The sequence below is a fragment of the Mobula birostris genome, chromosome 4 (assembly GCF_030028105.1).
Source record: "Mobula birostris isolate sMobBir1 chromosome 4, sMobBir1.hap1, whole genome shotgun sequence".
Classification (NCBI taxonomy): domain Eukaryota; kingdom Metazoa; phylum Chordata; class Chondrichthyes; order Myliobatiformes; family Myliobatidae; genus Mobula; species Mobula birostris.
This window is the reverse complement of record NC_092373.1, coordinates 24004450-24019041: the sequence shown is the minus strand read 5'-3', so window position 1 is coordinate 24019041 and position 14592 is coordinate 24004450. Positions and strand designations below refer to the sequence as shown.

Below are 14592 nucleotides of genomic sequence, written 5' to 3'. Positions count from 1 at the left end.
GCAACACACATCAAAGTTGCTGGTGAACGCAGCAGGCCAGGCAGCATCTCTAGGAAGAGGTACAGTCCACGTTTCAGGCAGGGTCGCAGCCTGAAACGTGGACTGTACCTCTTCCTAGAGATGCTGCCTGGCCTGCTGCGTTCACCAGCAACTTTGATGTGTGTTGTTAGTTTAAAACCAAGTGGTTTCAATAAAATAAGAAAATACTTCCTGAAGCAGGAAGTTCAGATAAATGGCAAAAGAAGTTGAATTGAATTGACTTTATTTTTTACATCCTTCACATACATGAGGAGTAAAAATCCTGAAGTCTAACAGGAGGCGGATCAAGTGGCCTGCAGCTAACATGACTTGACTGTGGAAGCAGTTTGATGAAGATGTTAATTAAATTCTGGAGGCAACGGCGAAGGGAGGGGTTGATAGGAAGCTGCAAACCATGACAACAATTATTGTATTCATAGCCCGTTCCTTAGTTAGAGCCTTCAGCATTTTGGGCATCGAGGGAGAGAGGCAGAGGAGAGCCATCCGCAGTACCACCGATGCGGCAGAGAGGGCCTCAAGATGGCTGTGGCTCAAAAGAGGGAAGCCATGGAGTCATAAGTAGTTAGCCATCTGGACACAAGCTGGGGTCTGATCAGCCCCGGCTGGGTCACCTGGAGGAGGTTGTATGATGTTGAAAGACCGGAAACACCCGATGATTCCAGGAACATCACTGAAGGTGTGTCCAGAAGCATCAATAGATGTACGTACACAACATGTTATGTCTCCATCTAAACGTGCAATGTGCAATCATAGTAATTTATAATAAATAGAACAGTCAGTGTAATATAGAGTACACTCAAATCAGTGTGAGTTCATCAGTCTGATGGCCTGGTGGCAGAAGCTGTCCCGAAGCCTGTTCGTCCTGGTTTTTATGCTGCGGTACCACTTTCCAGATGGTGGCAGCTAAGAAATAGACAGAAATTGATGGAGACAGATGTGGAAAGGCACAGAGAAACATCTGGAGAAATTCTTGAAATGCCCGGTTCGCTGCCGCTGGTACTGTGCGATCGAGAATCTCCGGAGGGAAGGCCCCAAAATCCCCTGCTTTGCCTGCTGCTGGCGACCGAGGCTGAGGTCGAAGTGTTTGGCGGAGATGGTGCTCGATACTCGGTGTTGGAAGGCTGATCGGAGCTCGAAGTTTTCGGACGACTCAGAGTCGGACTGTGGTCGGGCATGGCAGGGAGAGTTTTATTCCTTCTCCTGTCTGCGTGAGATGTGGGACTTTCGAGAGACTTTGAACTTTTTTACTGTGCCATGGCCTGTTCTTCATCAAGCTATGGTATTGTTGCACTGTTGTAACTATATGTTATAATTATGTGGTTTTTGTTAGTTTTTCAGTCTTGGTCTGTCCTGTGTTTCTGTGAAATCACACCGGAGGAATATTGTATCATTTCTTCATGCATGCATCACTAACTGACAATAAAAGAGGACTGCGTGTCCTCATAATCTAAAAAAAATAGATTGTGGTTGGGGTGGCTCGAGTCCCCAATGATCCTACGGGCCCTTTTTACACACCTGTCTTTGTAAGTGTCCTGAATCATGGGAAGTTCACAACTACAGATGTGTTGGGCTGTCTGCACCACTCTCTGCAGAGTCCTGTGATTAAGGGAGGTACAGCTCCTGTACCAGCCAGAGATGCAGCCAGTCAGGATGCTCTCAATTGTGCCCCTGTAGAAGATTCTTAGGATATGGGAGACCTTACCAAACTTCCTCAACCGTCTGAGGTGAAAGAGGCTCAGTTGTGCCTTTTCCACCTCACAGATGGTGTGTACAGACCACGTGAGGTCCTCAGTGATGTGGATGCTGAGGAAATTGAAGCTGTTTATCCTCTCAACCCCAGAGCCCTTGATGTCAAATAGGGGTTAGCCCATCTCCATTCCTCCTGTAATCCACAACCAGCTCCTTTGTTTTTGCAACATTGAGGGAGAGGTTGTTTTCTTGACACCATTGTGTCAGAGAGATGACTTCTTTCCTGTAGGCCACCTCGTTATTGTTTGAGATAAGGCCAATCAATGTAGTGTCGTCGGCAAATTTAATTAGCAGATTGGAGCTGTGGGTGCCAATACAGTCATGGGTATACAGGGAGTAAAGGAGGGGACTCAGTACGTAGCCCTGAGGGGCTCCTGCATTGAGAGTCAGAGGGTTGGAAGTGAGGAAGCCCACTCTTACAATCTGCTGGCATTCTGACAGAAAGTCCAGGATCCAGCTGCACAAGCCAGGGTCAAGGCCAAGGTCTCTGAGCTTCTTGTCGAGCCTGGATGGAACGATGATGTTGAATGCTGAACTGTATTCCAAGAACAGCATTTTCACATAAGTATCCTTCTTCTCCAGATGTGTAAGGATGGTATGTAGAGCAGTGGCTATTCCATCATCCGTTGATCGGTTGTGTCGGTAGACGAATTGTAGGGGGTCCAGTTTGGGTGGTAGCATGCTGCAGATGTAATTCTTGACCAGCCTCTCAAAGCATTTGCTTATTATTGAGGTGAGTGCGACAGGATACCAGTCGTTTGGGCATGTTACCTTGGTCTTTTTTGGTACAGGGCAATGGTGGATAATTTGAAGCAGGAGGGCACTCTACACTGGGAGAGGGAGAGATTAAAAATATCAGTAAATACATCTGCCAATTGTGCTGCACACATCCTGAGTACTTGCCCTGGGATGCTGTCCAGTCCCGCAGTCTCGTGACTGTCCGCTTGTTGGAAACATCTGCGTACCTCAGCCTCAGAGGTGACCAGGTTGCAGGTTGTAGCAGTGGCTTTCCTCGGAGGCTCAGAGTTAGCAACAGTGATCCGAGCGTAAAAGCAATTGAGCTCATCTGGGAGATAGACCACAATGTTGGCGGTATCACAGCGTTTGGCTTCGAAGTCTGTGATGGTATGGCATGCAGCCCTCGCCACAAGTCACGTGTGAGGGAAAGTAAGATTTTCTTTTAAATACATACAACAGGTAATTATAATCCAGAATATCCTGTTGAAGCATGTTCAGTATTTTTGAGTGGGAAGTGAATGAACAGGGAAATATTTGCAATTCTATGGGAAAAATAGTGGAGAGAAATGGGAATAATTTAATAGGAATGATTAGCCAGCTTCTGCACTGATGTGGCAAATGCAATGGTTACAGTTATTCCCCTTTTAAAGTGGTCCAATATGTTCCTTTTTTACAAGAGTAGACTAATTTCAAACAAATTATAAATTCATTTGTTCACTGACTCAGCATTTTGCTCCAAATCTTCAATGGGAAAGCACTTGGGTTGATTATCTAGTGCATCTGCATTCTGCACATAGCCGATAATTCACCTCACCACTTTACTGGCTGTGGCTAACCATGATATCCTCCATGTTGCTCACCCACTGAGAGGCAGGCATCCAAGTTTCAGGATAACAATGCTGGGTTGCTTTGGAATAAAACAGAAATATCTAATTGAATGCAGCTGGCAAGATCAGATTAATGTGATGCAATTCTAATGAAAGGTTGTTAAAATACTTAGCAGCCTTAGGTACAACACCACAGGGATCAGGAACAGTTCTTAGCCTACAACCATCAGGCCCCTGACCAGCTTGGGTAATTTCACTCACTTCAACTTTGAAGTGATTCCACAACTGATAGACTCACTTTCAAGGACTCTACAACTCATGCTTTCAGAGGAGGAGAGGAGAAGATGGTGTGCAGCTGTCCGGTGAAAATGATATCGTCTCTGTTAAATAGGGGCTGTGGACAATTCTGATTTGATGAAGACAGATGTGAAAGCACAGAGGAACATCTGGAAAAAATTTCTGAAACGCCGGTTCGCTGCTGCTGTTACTGGGCGATTGAGAATCTTCCAGAGGGAAGGCCCCAAAATCCCCGGCTTTGCCTGCTGCTGGCGACTGAGGTTGAGGTCGAATCGATCGGATAGAGATGATGCTCAGTACTTGGTGTCAGAGGGCTGATCGGAGCTCCAAGTTTTCGGACAACTCGGAGTCGGACTGTGGTCGGGCATGGCAGGGAGAGTTTTCTTCCTTCTCCTGTCTGCGTGAGATGTGGGACATTCCAGAGACTTCAAACTTTTTTACTGTGCCATGGCCTGTTCTTCATCAAGTTATGGTATTGTTGCACTGTTGTAACTATATGTTATAATTATGTGGTTTTGTTCGTTTTTCAGTCTTGGTCTGTCCTGCGTTTTTGTGATATCACACCAGAGGAATATTGTATCATTTCTTAATGCATGCATTACTAAGTGCCAATAAAGGAGGACTGCCTGTCCTCATAATCTAATCTAATCCAAAAAAAATATTTTTTTATTTGCACAATATGTCTTCTTTTACCCATTAGTCCTTTGTCAGTCTTTGTTTATGTACAGTTTTTCATAAATTCTATTGTATTTCTTTATTTTTCTGTAAATGACTACTAGAAAATAAACCTCAAGTTAATGTATGGTGACATTTCCGTACTTTGATAATAAATTTTCTTTGACTTTGAACTATGTTTCCCCCTTCATCATTCCTGCCTAATGTGCTCAAAGGTTCAAAGGTTCATTTATTATCGAAGTATATAACTCTGAAATTCTTCTTCTCCAGGTAGCCATGAAACCAAGGAAGAACAGAAAGGCAGCATGATCATCGACCCCCAAATCCCTCTTCCCCATGCAAAAAAGTGATCAACAGTAGAACAGGCACATCAACCTCCAAATCCCCCTCCCCCACACACAACAAAATGAGAAAGACACAGAAAACACAGAATACAAAAAAAAAGACTGAAATAAAGTCCACAGTCCAAGTCCACATCCAAAATGCAGAACACCTGGGCAACCTTCTCCCTCTCTGTAGCAGAATGATCTCATAAATGATAAAAGTCCCTCTCTGTGTTGAGCGATCCCCAGCAATAAAAAGGCAGTTTCCCTTCTCCGTTCAGACTGATCTCCCCAGTGATAAAAGGCAGTCTCCCCTCTCCATGCAGCGTAATCCCCCAGTAATAAAAAGGCAGTCTCCCCTTTCTGTAGCTGAGCAATCTCGCCAGCGATAAAAAGGCAGGCAGCCAGCGTTTCAATCTCCCTCATTGCTTTAATTGGCGAACAATAGAAGCTCTGATCAGCGAAATGGAGGCGAACATCAGCCCGCAGCCTTCTTGCCACAAGGTCCTGCGCACTGCCTCCCCCTCCCAGAATCCCCTCGGAGACTTCAGAGTGCTGAAACACCCAAACAATCTCCAAACTGCAAATCATGAGCTCCAACAATTCCAGAATCACATTCAAGATGAAAAACAAATGTAAAAGACATAAAAGAAGTGATATATACTGTATGGTTTCCCGATCTATCCAGAAGATGTTGACCAAAGGAGCATTGAACCGAGGTTCCATCTTGACCGGAAGTCCTTCTGGAAGTTCTGTGACATTGAACATGAATATTACAGCACAGGAACAAGTCTTTCAGCCTGTGATGTCAATCCAAACTAACACCATCTAACTCCACATAGTCCATACCCTTCTATTTCCTGCTTGTTCATCTGCTCTCTAAATGTCTTTTAAACATTATTGTCATATCTTCTCCCACTATTTCTTCTAGCAGCACATTCCAGGCATCCACCACTCTCCATATAAAAAAAACCTTGCCTCATAAGCCTCCTTAAATTTCCCCAATCTCACCTTTAAGCTATGCCTTCTGATATTTGGCATTTCCCATCTTGGAAAAAAAATCTCTGACTATTTATCCTATCTAAGCCTCTCATAATTTTACAGACTTCTATCATGTTATGTTTCAGCCTCTGAAACTCTAGAGAAATCAGTCCAAGTTTTTTCTATCCAGCCAAATTGCTAATACTTTTCAGGCAACATGCTGATCTCATGATCATTGGAGAGAAGTTGTTCTCCCTCAGGTTAGTCTTAAATGGGCAGCACTAATCCCGAGTTGTGACCTACAGTCCTAGATTCTCCCATTACGAGTAATGTTCTTCCAGCAGATATCCTGTTAAGCTGCTTAAATATCTTATATGTTTCAAGAAGATTGCCTCTCATTCATCGAAACTCCAATGAGTGCAACCTTTCGCCACCAAATAATCCCTCTATTCCTGGGAACATTGTAATGATGCCAGTTTTCCTCTGTGCTGCATGAGTCTTAGGAGCTCTTGACCTGGAAGGGTAATGAAAGCAAGGATTTTGAATATTTATAAGGAAGAGTTAGATAGATTCTTGGTAAGTGAGGAGGTGAAAGGCTATCAGGAATGTGGATTTTGTTTTATAATAAATCACCGATGATCTCATTGAATGGTGTTCAAGGGATTGAGTGGTGTTGGTAATTTGTATGTTTATATGAATTGCTGCCTGTGTCACACAACAGAGACAACAGGAATAGAATGAGGTGGCAGATAAATGCGTGGCTGAAAAATTGCAGCAGAGGAATGGGGATTCAGATTTCTGGATAACTGAGACCTCTCCTGGGGCAGGTGTGATCTGTACAAAAGGGACGGGTTGCACATGAATATGAATGGGACCAATATTCTTGCGAGCAGGTTTACTAGAACTGTTGGGAATGGTTTAAGCTAATATGGCAGCGGGGTGGGAACCGGTATGATGGAGCTGAGGATGAGCCAGCAGGTTTACAAGTAGATGATGGGTGTAACATGAAAGTAAGGAGGGACAAGCCAATGACTGGGTACAAATGCAGACAGAGCAAAGAGTTAAATTGTACCAGAGAGCAAAAATTCAAAAAGGGCAGAGAATGCAAGACTGCAGGTGTTGTATTTAAACACGCATAGCATTTGGAATTGGGAGGATGAACTTGTGGCACAATTAGAAAATGGTCGGTATGACGTTGTGAGCATCACTGAGCTCATACTGCTACTTGAGAGGAAGAAGCACAAATCACATGTATCAGAATCACAATGGAATAAAGTGAATTACAGAGGCATGAGAGGGGAGCTTGCCCAGGTGGATTGGAGGGGGATACTGAGGGAATGACGGCAGAGCCGAGGTGGCTGAACTTTCTGGGAATAGTTTACAAGGTGCTGGAGAGTTCCGTCCCACAGAAGAAGTTGTTCTCAAATGGCGGGGGTAGGCAACCGTGGCTGGCAAGGGAAGTTAAGGACTGCATAAAAGCTGAGAAAAGGGCATATGAGGTAGCAAAAGTGAGTGGGAAGTTGGATGATTGGGAAGCTTTCAAAATCCGACAAAAGGCAGTTAAAAATCTATAAGAAGGGAAAAGATGAATTATGAAGGCAAGGTAGCCAATAATATAAAGCAGGATACCAGAAGTTTTTTCAGTTATATAAAGTGTAAAAGGGAGGTGAGAGTTGATATTGGACCACTGCAACATTATGCTGGTTGGCAGTAATGGGAGACAAAGAAATGACAGATGAACTTAATAATAACTTTGCATCAGTCTTCACTGTGGAAGACATTAGCAGCGCGCAAGAAGTTTGTGAGTTTCAGGGAGAAGGAGTGCAAAGGAAAAAAGTGACAAGCAAATTGAACGGTCTTAAAGTGGATAAGTCACCTGGACCAGATGAACTACATCCCAGAGTCCTAAGAGAGGTTGCTAAGGAGCTAACAGATACATTAGTCATGATCTTTCAGGAAGCACTTGAATCTGCCATGGTCCCGGAGGACCGGAAAATTGCAAATGTCACCCCACTCTTTAAGAAGGAAGGAGGGCAAAATAAAGGGATTTATAGGCCAGCTAGCCTAACCTCACTGGTTGGGAAAGCATTGGAGTCTATTATTGAGGATGAGCTTTCAGGGCACATGAAGATCAAAGATAAAATAAGTCAAAGTCAGCATGGACTCTGTCAAAGGAAATCTTGCCTGACAAATCTGTTCAGAGTTCTTTGAGGAAGTAACACGTAGGGTGGACAAAGGAGAGGTAGTGGATGTCATTTACTTGGATTTTCAGATGGCATTTGATAGGGTGCTACAGATGAGGCTGCTTAACAAGATAAAATCTTATGGTGTTACAGAAGAGATACTGGCATGGGTAGAGGAATGGCTGACAGACAGGAGGCAATGAGTGGGAATAAATGAGTCCTTTTCTGTTTGGCTGCCAGTGACTCATGGTGTTCCTCAGGGGGTCAGATTGGGACTGCTGCTTGTCACATTGTCCTTCAATGATTTAGATAATGGTTTTGTGGCAATGATACAGAAATAGGTGGATGGGCAGGTAGTGCTCTGGAAGCCATGTGATTGCAGCAGGACCTAGACAAATTAGAAGAATGGGCAAAAGGTGGCAGATGGATTACAGCGTTGGGACATGTATGATAATGCATTTTGGTAAAAGGAATAATAGTGCAGACTATTATCTAAATGGGGAGAAAATTCAAACATCAGTGGTGCAAAGGGACTTGGAAGTCCTCGTGTAAGACTCCCAGATGGCTAGTTTATGGGTTGAGTAAAGAATGCAAATGAGAGTCCAGAAGAGATTCACGAGGATGATTCTGGGAATGAAGGGGTTAACATATGAGGAGCGTTTGGCAGCTTTGGGCCTGTACTCACCAGAATTTAGAAGAATGCAGAGGGATCTCATTAAATCCTACTGAATGTTGAAAGGACTAGATAAGGTAGATGTGCAGAGGATGTTTCCTGTGGTGGGGGTATCCAGAGCTAGAGGGTACAGCCTCAAAATTGAGGGGCGACCTTTTAGAACAGAGGTAAGGAGGAATTTTTTCATTCAGAGAGTAGTGAATCTGTGGAATGCTCTGCCACAGACTGCAGTAGAGGCCAAATCTTTAGGTATATTTAAAGCAAATGTTGATAGTTTCCTGATGGGCCAGGGCATCAAGGGATATGATGAGAAGGCAGGATTATGGGGTTGAGAAGAATCCAAATCAGCCATGATGGAATGGTGGAGCAGACTCGATGTGCTGAATGGTCTAATTCTATTTGTTATGGTCATATGTCTATGGAGAAGGGAAGGGGGGGGAAGAAGAGAGAGGGAGGGGGAGGAAGAGAGAGGAAAGGGGGAGAGAGGGGGGAGGGGGAAGCAGCGGAGAGGGAGAGGGAGAAATCAGTCTTCCAATATTTGGTAAGTCTCAATGAGATCTTCCCTCAGTTTTCTGAACTACAGTGAGTACAGGCCCAGAGGCATCAAATATTCCTCATGTTGACCCTTTCATTCCTGGGATTATTCTTGTAACATTGATGTGACTCAGACACCGCTGTAGATTGAACAACACGTTTATCCACCAGACTTCCATTTTTACTTCTCCACGTCCTGACGTCATACGCACTCTGACGCTACGAATACTCACACAATACATTACATCCCCCTTCTCAAGATTTGTTTTTCTTTTTACAACACTGTGAATTACCAAAACAATGCCTCTAGGTACGCCCTTTTTACAGTGCAACAACCATGACATAAACTAAAAAAAATCTTACCTTGTACTGTATTCTGCATTGTATCTTACAATACTAACAGCAGTGTATTTTCTTTTACTAACATAGACTAATAAACCTTTTATTTCACACCTTGGAACTTATAACATGTGTGATTTTGCCTCAAACTGTGTGAGACTGTATGTATGTCTAGTCTCTGTATCTAGCTGGAAGTTTGACTTGTCCCCCAGACCGTGTGTGATACAACTGTGACTGTGCTTGTCCTTCATCCGTGTCAGTCTCTCGAGTGACCTCTGTGTCTCTGTGGTCTGCATCACTCTTGGTGTCGTTTGTTTCCATGTCTGTATCTGTGGAAATGTCCTGTGCATTTGTACGTGGAAACTCCCTCTCGCCTGTCTTCAGCAGATGCTTCCTGTTCCTCCTGTAGACTCTTCCATCCGGCGTGCGAACTATGAAGGATCTTGGTTGCTGATGTCTGTTCACAACCACAGCTGGTTGCCAGGTGTCTCCACAGCATGCATTTTCCTTGAGTTCTCCTTTGATTTGCACATCTTTGCAAAGTGATTTCTTTTCTGACATAACTTGCATGTCTGACCAAAAGCTGGACATATTCTGTATCCATGTTTATAACCACATCTGTTGCAGTTAATTTCCTTTTGATCATCCTGTGGAGCTGGCTTTGTCCTACTCTTGTCGGTTTTCACAGTTTTTATTTTGTGTACTTCAATCTCTTCATTGAGCACTTTAACCTGACTTGATGTGATCTCGCTGGCATGGCAAATGTCAACTGCCTTTTCTAATGTAAGATCCGCCTCTCTCAATAGCCTGCCTCTCACTTGATCATCTCGTATGCCGCATTCAATCCTGTCACATATTAAAGAGTCATGCAGTTGTCTGAACTCACAGTCTTTTGCCTTGTTCTTCGAATCTGTTACATAGGTGTCTATGGTCTCTATTGGTCCTTCAGCCCTCGTGAAAAACTTGTTTCGGATGTACGGTAGGTTTTTTCTCGGTTCGTAGTAATCTTGAAACGTTTTCTTCAACACTTCAATTTTATCTTGCTCATCATCTTGGAAGACAAACGTGTTGCAAACCTTTATTGCCTCTCTCCCGCCACATGCAGAAACGTAGCACAATGCATTTTCTCCGTCTTTTCAGCTACACCGGTAGCGGTGCAAAACAGCTCAAACCTCTGGATCCATATTTTCCAGTTCTCAGCAAGATTACCTTGTAGGCCTAAACTTGACGGTGGCTGTAACTGTGACATCTTTTACGTGTCTTCTCTTCCTTTTTTTTCGCGATTTCTTCTGACACCATGTAATATTGATGTGACTCGGACACCGCTGTAGATTGAACAATCATGTTTATTCACCAGACTTCCACTTTTACCTTCTTCATGTCCTGACATCATACACACTCTGACGCTACAAATACTCACTCAATACGTTATAATTCTTCTAAACCTCCTCTGGACCCTCTGCAATGTTAGCACAGAGTCTTAACCAGAAATATTGACAATTCCTTTCCAATGTTATTTGGCGTACTGAGTTTCGCCAGCAGCTTATTTTTTTGCTACTGCCTCTATACTTGTCTGACTCTCATTTTATCTTTGTTTAATTGATTTGACTAAAGAGTTGATGTGGTAAACAGATAGGAAGTAAAAGGCTCTTGCTCCCACCGTCCTTTCACTACTTTGTTGCTATACCTAAGAGACAGATTGAAAAGAGTTTTGTACATAAAGGGGGTGAAAGGATATTGGGAGAAAATGATAGATGTGAACTCAACCATGATGTCACAAGGTGTTTGGGTGAATTGTGAAGGAATTTTCGTAATTTGAGACAACCCACATTCCCCTTACCTGGTTTCACATTTCACCTGCTAGCTTGTACTCCTTCCCCTCCCCCCACCTTCTTATTCTGGCCTCTTCCCCTTCCTATCTGGTCTTCGTGAAGGGTCTCGGCCCAAAATGCTGACCACTTATTCCTCCCCATAGATGCTGCCTGACTTACTGAGTTCCTCCTGCATATTGTGTGTGTTTAGTTATGTGAGAGCTTGTTTTTCCTGCGGCAAAGGAGGCTGACTGGTAACCTGAAAGATGGGTTATAAATTATAAAAGGAGGATAGGGAAGAGATCAGGATCTTCATTCTAATGGTAGGGTTATGGAAAACAAGGGACAAAGGTTTAAGGTGAGAGGAAAGAGTTTCAAGGTGGATCCGAATGGATCTGTTTTTCTACACACAGGAACTGGTTGATATCTGGGATGCGCCAATCATCAAGCAATCATCTGTACTCCTCCCATTTTATTCTCCCTACATTTCCCTTAACCCACCCTCCCCACAGAACCTATCACTTATCGACACGTTATGAGTAATCTACAGCCTAATTCTGACTACAGGTTTGGTAAGCAGGAGAATGAGTATCTGAGAGGTCAAAGGTATGCTCTGAGGAACACACAAGACAGAAAGGTACAGCACTGGGACAGGCCATTCGGCCCACAATGACTGTGCCGAACATGATGACTAATTAACTCTCTTGTGCATGTACATGATCCATTCCCCACACATACATATCAAGTCAAGTCAAGTTTATGGTCATTTAACTATACATATGTACATAATGTATATAGCTACATAATTTATACAGAAACCAGACAACATTTCTTCGACCAGGGTGTCAAGCACAGTAGTACACATATAACACACAATAACTTATCAAGATAAGGCTAAGATCTGCAGATGGATAACATAAATAATAAACTAAAGTGAATTAATATTAAATATTGTAAGGTACGGAACAGATTAAACAGTGGCACTTTGAATACGATGCAGCAAGGATATCAGAAGCCTAATGACCTGGGGGAAGAAACTGTTTCTCATTCTAACCATTCTTGTTTTTATGTATCTAGCATCCTCTAAAGAGTCTATCCAACATCCTCTTAAAAGTCAATCTCATATCTGCCTTCTCCACCTTCTCCAGCAGTCTCATTTACCGCACCGAGTTTAAAAAAACTTTACTCTGTCACACTTTCTCCATCTCAGCTTAAACACATGCTTTCTTAATATTTCTGCACTGGGAAAAGATACTGTCTGTCTAGCTTAACTATGCCTCTCACAATGTAATAAACTTCTATCAGGTCTTACGTCAGCCTCCAACACTCCAAAGAAAACAACCCATTTTTGTCCAGTCTCTTCTTGTAGCTCCTCATGCCCTCTAATCCAGGCAGCTTCCCATTAAAACCCTTCTGCATCCTCTCCAAAGCCTCCGCAATCTGAAACGGTAAGTCTCTACCAAAGGAGGTGTAAGGCATCCTTCCCTCCGCTAGCCTGCAGATCACTGCGGGCAAGGTATAGCACCTGCTTAGCACCCCCCACCACCGATCGAGGTCAAGTGAAACCATGGGAGCAGACAGATGGTCGTATGAGCAGCTGGTGCAAATCACAAGTTCTGGTTAACCGAGCACTGACACCAGGCAGATAATCTATGAGGAATACAGATAATGGCTGGGGTCACCCACCTTGTACAGATACTGACCAGCAGAAGACAATGACCAACAACTTCTGTAGAAAAAATTGCCACGAACAATCATGGTTATGGAAAGACCATGATTGCCTACGTCATCGCGCGTGACCTCAGAGCGCGGAAGGCTTAAAAAGAACACCGCCATATCCAGCGGGCAGCGGAGTGAGAGGGTGCAGAGTGATAGGGCTTTGGCTCAATGGGCTTAGGCGGAAATGGGAAGAGGCTTCCTGCAACCGTGAGTCTCATAGTAAAGGAGTAAGTTACAGGTTTATTTATTTAGTAATAACAGTAGCATTAGAGGTATGCATCTAGGATTAGTGTTGTGCTTTGAGTGCCAGATGTGGGGAACCTGGGAGCCTCCCAGCCTCCCCAAGGAATACATCTGCACCAGGTACATTGAGATGAGGCTCCTTAAGGACCGTGTTAGGGATCTGGAGCTGCAACTTGATGACCTTCAGCTAATTAGGGTAAGTGAGGAGGTGATTGATAATACCTTTAGAGAGATAGTGGACAGCACCCCTGTGACAGTCCCCCTCAGAAATCGATATATTGCTTTAGATACTGTTGGAGAGGTTGACCTGACAGAGGAAGACCACAGCGAACGGGACTCTGGCACTCTACCCAGTGCTGTGATCAAGAGAGCAAGGAGAAATTCAGTAGTTTAAGGGGATTCCATAGTGAGGGGAACAACCAAGAGATTCTGCGAGCTGGACAAGGATATCCAGATGGTGTATTGCCTCCCTGGCGCCAGGGTACAGGATCTCTCAGATCGGGTCTAGAGTATTCTGAGGAGAGAGGGCGAGCAGCCAGAATCCTTGGTACATGTTGGTACCAATGACATAGACAGAAAAAGAGAGGAGGTCCTGAATGAAGATTACTGGGAGCTAGGAGGAAAATTGAAAAGCTGGACCTCCAGAGTAATAATCTCAGGATTACTGCCTGAGCCACGTGCTAATGAAGGTAAGAATAGCAGAAGTAAGCAGATGAATGTGTGGCTAAGTAACTGGTGCAGGGGGCAAGGCTTCAAATTCTTGGATCATTGGGATCTATTTTGGGGGAGGTATGACTTATACAAAAACAATGGGTTACACCTGAACTCAAAAGGGTACTAATATCCTGGCGGGATTGTTTAATATAGCTGTTAGGGAGGGTTTAAACTAAGTTGGCAGGGGAGGGAAACCAGGGTGTTAGGGTCGAAGAAGAGGAAAATAGAAATAAGTCAAAGATACTGTGGAGCAAAGATGGCAAGAAGGACAGGCAGGTGAATAGACAGGATAATTTTCTGTGCGATAGAAATATAGAAAAATCGGTAACAGATACTGAACTAAGTGTACTGTACTTAAATGCAGCATTAGAAATAAAGTGAATGACCTTGTTGTACAGCTACAGGTTAAAAGATATGACATTGTGGCCATCACCAAGTCATGGCTAAATGATCGATGTGATTGGGAGCTGAATGTCCAAGGATACACAGTGTATAGGAAAGATAGGAAGGTAGGTAAAGGGGGTGGCGTGGCCCTGATGGTAAGTAACAATATCAAATCACTAGAAAGAAGGGACATAGGATCAGAAGAGGTAGAATCCTTATGGGTCAAGTTAAGAAATGGCAAGGGTAAAACACACTAATAGCAGTTATATACAGGCCTCCAAACAGCAGCCGGGATGTGGACTACAAGTTACAGCTGGAAATAGAAAAAGCGTGTCAGAAGGAAAATGTCAAGATAATTATGGG

At 43.7% G+C, this 14592-nt stretch overlaps 1 protein-coding gene across 4 annotated transcripts in view; it reads right to left on the bottom strand.

The window, feature by feature from the left end:
* Nucleotides 1–14592, bottom strand: part of LOC140196209 (phospholipid scramblase 1) — a 75974-nt gene that overhangs the window by 49236 nt on the left and 12146 nt on the right. The window contains exon 1 of one of the 4 annotated variants that reach the window (XM_072255009.1): nt 5313–5366. The exons of the other annotated variants lie outside the window; for them this stretch is intronic. The gene's annotated coding sequence lies outside the window, so the exon portion shown is untranslated. Of the gene's footprint in view, nt 1–5312; nt 5367–14592 lie in introns of those variants that run through there. 4 annotated transcript variants of the gene reach the window in all.